Here is a 7832-nt window from a genome sequence, read left to right as displayed (position 1 = left end):
TCTACACACAAAGAAGTGAAATTTATTCACCTGAAATAAAATGCTTAGGAATTTGCTGAAATTAGTAAATGGGATTTCAGAATACTTGACTCAGAGCAATGTCTCTCCTTTGGTGAGTCTACGTTAAAATTCTGAAGGAGGATGCTACAATTCATGATTTTATTGTTAGGAGCACACCAGCGAGTGTTACTAAGAACATCTTTCCCTTCCTCCACACTTTATAATTAAATATGCAGTTTTCTTCACCTTACCAAAAGGAGAAAAAAAGAACAAAAACAAAATTCTGAGGGATCTTTCAATTCTCAGACTCATACTTGTCTAATTCTCTTGAAATTTGGGAGCTGGTAATCCCAATGGGCGAGAGGAGTGCTAATGTGGAAGAGGAGACAACAAACATAAAGGAAAAGGTGTTCATTTATGAAGGGATGACTAGTTTACTGTTTAACCATTAGCAACATCTTTTACTCAACCGGTTCTTATATTGGTTTTCATAGAATTAGCCAAAGTTTACACAATTTTCTTCTTTCCTTTGGATCTTTTAAAATGGCTAACTTTATGGTATTTTTTTGTAAACATATTTACATTTGCTTGTAAAATATTTGCAAGGATTTATTAATATTGTTTTTCTTGGAAAAATCACAGGAAGTTTGTATGTCTGTCAGGGGTGGCTTTTGCTATTGTAAAATTGTGATTCTTCAGTTTTGGAGAAGGGGAGACAAAATACCATTTGTTGGGAAAGCTTTGGCCAGCCAAAGTAAGGAAGAAGTTAAATGCCAGTAACAAAAGAAATAAATATTCAAAAGAATGATATCTATAAATGTACGAGAGAAGTAGCTAGAAGTATAATCTCCTTATGTATAAGGAGGGAAATAATATGAGAAGATTAAGAAGTGGAAGAATGTTCAAGCTAAAGAGTTCTGTCACTTTCACTTTATAATCTACAGTTAAGGGACTTGGCCAAGATCACAAACATGACATGAAAACCTAAGTTTCATGATACTCAAGACAATCTTTGTTCCATTGGCTAAATCTTTGTTTGAAACACAATGTGATGCCATTCTTAAAAGTATAAGATCTATGGGGTGGGCCTGGTAGCACAGTGGTTAAGTTTGTGCGCTCTGCTTCAACAGCCTGCAGTTCATAGTTTCAGAACCTGGACGTGGACCTACATACCATTCATCAAGCCGGGCTGTGGCAGCATCCCACATACAAAATACAGGAAGATTGCCATAGATGTTAGCTCAGGGCCAATCTTCCTCACCAAAAAAAAAAAAGAGAGAGACAGAGAGATTTGGAGCCAGACTCCCTGAGTTCAAATCCTGTCCCTGTTACTTGCATGCAGTGTGACTTTAGGCAATGTACTTAACTTCTCTGTATCTTTGTTTTTTCATCTGTAAAAGAGTCCTAAAAGTAGCACATACCTCAGAGAGTTTTCGTCAGTACCTTACTTAATTCATATATAGTGCACAGAATAGTATTTAACATATAGCAAGGGTATATTAGTTTCCTGTGGCTACTGTGGTAAATAACAACAAACCTGGTAGCTTAAAACAGCAATTTATCCTCTCACAGCTCAGGAGGATAGAAGTCTTTAGTGAGGCCATATCCTTTCTGGGATCTGTAGGGGAGCATCTGTTTCTTGTCTCTTCCTCCTTCTGGTGCCGCCCCAGTGTTCCTGAGCTTGTGGCCCCATCACTCCAATCTCTGCCTCCGTCCTCACATCGCCTTCTCCTTAGTGTGTCTCTGTGTGAAATCTTCTGCCTCTATTTTACAAGGCTCTTGTGATGACATTGAAGGCCCACTCAGATAATCCAGAGTAGTTTTCTCATTGCAATATTCTTAACCTGATTGCATCTACAAAAACATTTTTTCCAAAGCAGGTAACATTTACAAATCCCGGGGAGTAGGACGTGATATGTTTGAGACCAAATTCAACCTACCATGTAAGGGCTTTAAAATGTTACTATTTTTATAATTTAGGGGCTTTTGGATGCTCCTGTTTTATTACTAATTTTATCAGAGTCATTTGTTAGAATAGTCGCTATGGAGCATTAAGCACCAGACACAAGGAGAGGAAAAGATCTTGAGCAAAGGAGGACAGGCTCAAGGGGGCGGGGTACCACCAATTCTTGATGGTGAAGGAAGAAAGGAAAAGTCATATTTTTTTTAAAAGTAAAACAATAAGAAGATCTCTGCATCACACAAACAATAAAACAAAAGTACTAAATAGATTTACTGAAATTATTCTTCTCTAATCAATATATCAGTACTTTAGTAAAACAGCGAAGTTGTGAACTACTGTGAGATAAATATGATTTATTTTCTTGAAACATCTATTTATCTGCTAATATGAGTAAAAACACTTGCTGATAATAAAATCATGTAATATTTTATGCAGTTGCCAGTACCATTTAAGAATCCTACTAGTCCCATTGAGATGAGGAAAACCAAGCTAGAATCTCATCTTGAGCTTCTACTTTCCTCAGGCCATTTCTAATTCCCTGTGCAACATTAGTCAGGACCATGACAGGAAACAGATATTCTTGGCATAATTTGAGGAAAGTTTGCACCATTTTAAAAGATGTGGGAAGGGTATAGAAGTAGCAGGAAGGAATGATGTAGTATTTCAAGCCTAGTGCCCTTAGAGAGCCCACCATGGGGCCAGAAGTGACAAGTGGGAGAGTATTAACTGCAATCTGAGAGGGAGCTTGGTGGGAAAGACCTTCTGATTCAAGTTGTGTCCTTTGATAGAGTGATGCAGCCATCCCACAGTGAGGCAATAGATAGGGAGCCAGGGAAATAAATATCCTGACTACTCTTCCTGTCTTCTGTATAATATTCTGGTTCCTCCCAGTGGCTACCAGAGGACTACGGAGCCCAGTGATTCCGTCCCTATGGATCATCCTCCCAGGACACAGGCGTGAGGGAAGATAAGGCATGATGGAGGCTGAGAGAAGGTATCCACTCACACTTTCTTGAAAAATTTGGATCCCTGCTCTGCTTTTTAAAATCACATTATTGCATGCACACTTTCTCTGTAAACAATTAACTTTGTTGAGCAGAAAGCTTCTTGTTTAAATGCATCTTTGATATCTCTCAATGCAGTATTGGGACCAGTTTTCACGGAGTTACTTGATATTCTTCAGTAATGGGACTGGTCTGAGCCAGTGTCAAGCATCAGGCTGGTAACCATCTTTCAAAAAGGATGTAAAGAATAACTTCCATAAGAGTCATTTATTCAAAAGCTATGGGTGCTGTACAATAACTTCCAATATGTTTTCAAGAAGCTCCAGTCTCTGTGTCTTTGTAGCTAACATTTTAAGTACCTCAGAGTGATTAGGAAGTTTTATTAACGTCTTCAGAAACACTGTTTTTGTATGTGATTTGACATATGTGTCCCTAAGTTATACTCAGTTTAAGGATATGATTTCACCAAAATCTAAATAATTTCAGTCCTTGATATCTCACTTCAAGACAGACTTAGAAACATCATTTTACAAACTCTTTTTCTTTCTTCTTGTGCAGCTCATCTTAGTATGGTATGTGTCTTCTCAAACTGAGAAATCATCTATCTACTAACTTGCACATTATATCATCAATGCAATTTATTCTCGTGCAGGTGGGGATTGTCACAATCTGTCACGACAGATTACACTTCTTCATGCAACACTAATATTATTAAAGTAGAATTCTCCTATTGCTAAGTTAACAGGCTAAAAGTGTATTGAATTTTTTCCAAAGTAAATGCCGACTCTTCCTGTCTTTTATAATAGAGTGGGAAAAGCTAGCAAGAACAAGATCAATAACAGAATACCATTCTCCTCCAGCACGCTGAGCTTCCACTACTCCAGCGATTAAAAGTATGGGCTCTGGTGCTGGATATCCTGGACTCACATGTCAGCTCCACCTCTTACTAGCTGCATGACTTTGGTCAAGTGACTTAATCTCTCCTTGCTCGATTTTTGTTAATCAGTAAAGTGAGTTCTAATAGTATCTACTTCCTAGAGTTGTTGTGAACATTAAAACATGTAAAAAACTTAAAGCATGTAATAGAGTGCCAATAAATATAAAGAGCTATATAAGTGTTTGCTATTATTCTTATACCCAAATCCTTTGTATATACCATTTCTTTAGTTATAAATCATATTTCCTGAGGTCTTCCTGAAAGCCAATACTGTTTCAAACCTCCTACGACTTTTCACCTTTAGTAAGATCAGAGGTTTCTACTAAGAATGTCCTCCTAAACCTGAAGGAGGGCGGGCACTCCATACATCAGTGACCTTTTAGCATTTGGTTATAATTCCCGCACCAATGTATTGTAATATCACTATGTCACTCAGAACAAAGCTCATGATTAACATGTTTAACTTTCCTTTCGTCTTTGACTTTTCACACTACAGCCTACATCTGTCCAAGGTTACAGCAAGCCTCTTGTGTCAGAATTTAAAACTAAAGGCTTGATCTACAGAACCCAAGAGTCTCCTCCATGGTATTGGTGCAGATTCTGTTGTCTTAATCTTTTCTAGAGCAGCTAACAGTAAATGGGGAAATGCAATAATTTTTTCTTTTTAAAATTCTAATGTAATCTAATGTGCCAGACTCCTAGGATATGTCTTCATACTCCACTGGGAATTCTACTTACCATCATATATCTTAATATCTGAGTCACGGGAGATGATCAGTTCAATCAAGCATCACATTGTTCTTCCTCCCCTCCATTCCCTTTATCGCCCTGCTATCTTCCCACTGAAGTTTGCCCTAAATAGTCTATGGTTTCCATAGCCAATCTTTTAAACTATACATACGTAAGTCAGTACAATCAGAATGTGTGACAGAGAGAAACACTATTTTTCATAAGCGATAGTGACACAAAGTTCTTAAAACTTAAAATTTCTCACCTGCTCCAGGAAATAATAACGTGAGAGAGAGTGACATCGTATCTCCAGGATGCTCAAATGAGCCATCCAAACTCAGCCTTATGTATACAAGGCCAGAGCTACTGTAGCACATAGCAAGTTCTGATGCACACTGTACACCTCGTCCAGGTAGTATGATATCCCATAAGGCTACAAAGTGAGGGAAGGCACAGACCACAGGCATGAACACACTCCTCCTTTGTCATCTGTTGCTTCTGAGGCTAGTAAAACCTAGCACGAGTGTGTTCTTGAACTCAGAGCTGTAGTTAGAACATGAGGGACATACTCAAATGTCTCTGAACATCTAGATGACAGTCCTTTAAGCTGTCGCATGGCTTATGTTTGGCACTCAACATTTTTAAATGAATTCGTTAAACATAAAATTCTAGAACCTATCATACGTCATCAAATTATTTGTAGAAATTCATTTTTGCCATGATTTGTAAAAAGTAAGTAGAGAGTGGAAAGTCATATTTTAATGATTTTAATGAAGTAGGATAAGGCATTTGCACTCAGTGACTCCAAGTTGCATCGAGGGCAGCATGGGTAACTACAGATAAAAGTTCCTAGGCTCGCTTTATGTAACTTCGTGCCTCCTTTGTTTAACTTAACACCAGTATTTTGTGTACATGTGTATCTCTCGACTTACATCCTTCCCCAGGGAGTCCTGTACACTGTGATTGAGAGTTACCATGATTAAAACGGAGGGATGATAGACTCCCCTGGAAAAGGATAAATACAAAAGCACAGAAAACAGAAATGGGAATTGGCTGAAGCACAGCTTTTGAAGCCATCGGGAGTAGCAGAAAGCACAGGGCAAGGAGTCAAAGAGTTAGGAGAGAATAATTTTCTCCTCCTCATTCCCCGCCTCTCCCCCTACTAGAAAGTAAGCCTCCTTCAAAAAGAGTCTTTGCTGTTTTGTTCCTGTATAATCAGCACCTCGAGCAGAACCTAGCAATAGTTGGTACTTAATAAATATTTCATAAGTGGGTGAAGGAAAGAACAAAAGGAGCACAGAAACAGCAGAATGTGAAGATTAAAAGATCGATGCAGCCAGGGACACAGTGAACTCTTCTGCAAGAGAGGTCTCAGAACCAAAGGACAGGTTGTTATTGTAGACAATACCATTTGTTTCTAAAGTAAATATTTACCAGTTTGGGGGAAAATACGTATGTAAAACATCATAATATCACACTCATAACCCCTCGTTTGGAAGTGCCCAAACTAGCAGTGCTGCAAAATACAAATGCAAATGATCACATTAGTAAAGTTAAAAATTTACCAAACAAGAAAAAATTTGTTTTCTTTGGTTCTTTATTCCTCACTGGATTGGAAACTTCTTATGGACAGCAATAGTACCTCGTTCATCTTTGTTTCCTTATAGTACTGAGTGTCTGATTCAGAGTCAGCAAGCATTTATTAATTTAATTGAACTAAATCCCAAGGAACTCTCTCAGTAAAGCAGACATCCTGCCAGTTCAAATAAAGCCTGCCCTAATCTCCGAAAGCAAAGAATGCCAGAGGTGTTACTTCGTTAAATCTCCTGTAACACGGTAACCTTAGGCAGCTCTTCCTCTAGTTTGAAAGAACCGAAGCATTGACACTGATTTGATTTTTTAAACGTTTTCCTTTCTCTAATCTCATCACTTCAGGTATGCACTGCAAATCTGTCTTGTCAGACAGCTTGTTGCCACCCACTGCCTGTCAGCCTCTCAGAAGATGGTGGCTTGGTGAGAGAAAGCATTTACACCTCTATGATTCAATCAATTGGTTTAGAAAAACACCACTTCTAACAGAGCACAGCTTCCACACCATGAGAGAGCCTTTTTCTCTAGTCCCCTGGGCTATAATCTGATTTGTGTTGAAAAGCATTATCTATATGAACCAACTGAGACAGGAGGAAATGTTATGCCAGGCAGTACAGGCAGGCATCAATATTTTAAACAAAATGATAACAGTGGGAGGCGAAATAATATATAGAAACATGGGAACTTAAAGTGTTCTAATTCTTTGATTTCAAAGATAAATAAACAATTCCAAAGAGATTACAGCCTAATCAGGATTACACAGATAAATGTGATAAGACTAAGGACCGTAAATTAGAATGTGTGCTACCTTAAAATGTTGGTTTCCATTAAGTTGCTGGTTTTCAAACTACAGCTTTGAAGGACTAGTTTTGTCAAATAAGGTAGACACTGGCCACATGTAGTTGAAAGTGAAATTTAAATAAATTTAAATTAAATTGAATTAAGAGTTCTGTTCCTCAGTCATACTAGCAACATTTCAAGTGTCCAATGACCACAGGTGGCTAGGGGCTATATAATGGACAGTGAAGATATAGAATTTCTCCATCAGAGAAGAATGTTCATTAAGACATCGCAGCTCAAAAGGTTCTCTTTGCAGATGGCTACATGGTCATGTCAAATGAGTATTTTCACAAGTTCCTCCCACCTAACATTTGACTTTCACATTAAAAAACAGGGTTTAAAAAAACAATGTAAATATCACAACAACCTCTTGCTTTTGTTTCTGTTCCTCCAGGAACATAGTGACACTTATTCTCAGGATTATATCACAAAATAAAAATCCACAGCACTGGGTTATAAACAGAGGTTTCCAAAACAGGCAAATATATAGTTTATTCATCACATCCGTAAAAGTTGGCATTAGTATAAATGTAGTACTTTATTTCAATAAAAATGCAAATTTTAAAAACACTTTATTTTGAAATAATTATAAATTCACAGGAAATTGCAAAAATATATGCAGTAAGGTACTGTGTACTCTTCACCCAGCCTCCAACAATTTTCACATCTTGCATACTACAGTACGCTATCAAAACCAGGAAATTACCTTGATTCAAAATGTAAAGTTTATTCAGATTTCGACAATTGTACATGAACTTTGTGTGTGTGT

This window comes from Equus przewalskii, chromosome 2, assembly GCF_037783145.1.
Source record: "Equus przewalskii isolate Varuska chromosome 2, EquPr2, whole genome shotgun sequence".
In the NCBI taxonomy this organism is placed as follows: Eukaryota; Metazoa; Chordata; class Mammalia; order Perissodactyla; family Equidae; genus Equus; species Equus przewalskii.
This window is presented reverse-complemented; position numbering follows the sequence as displayed.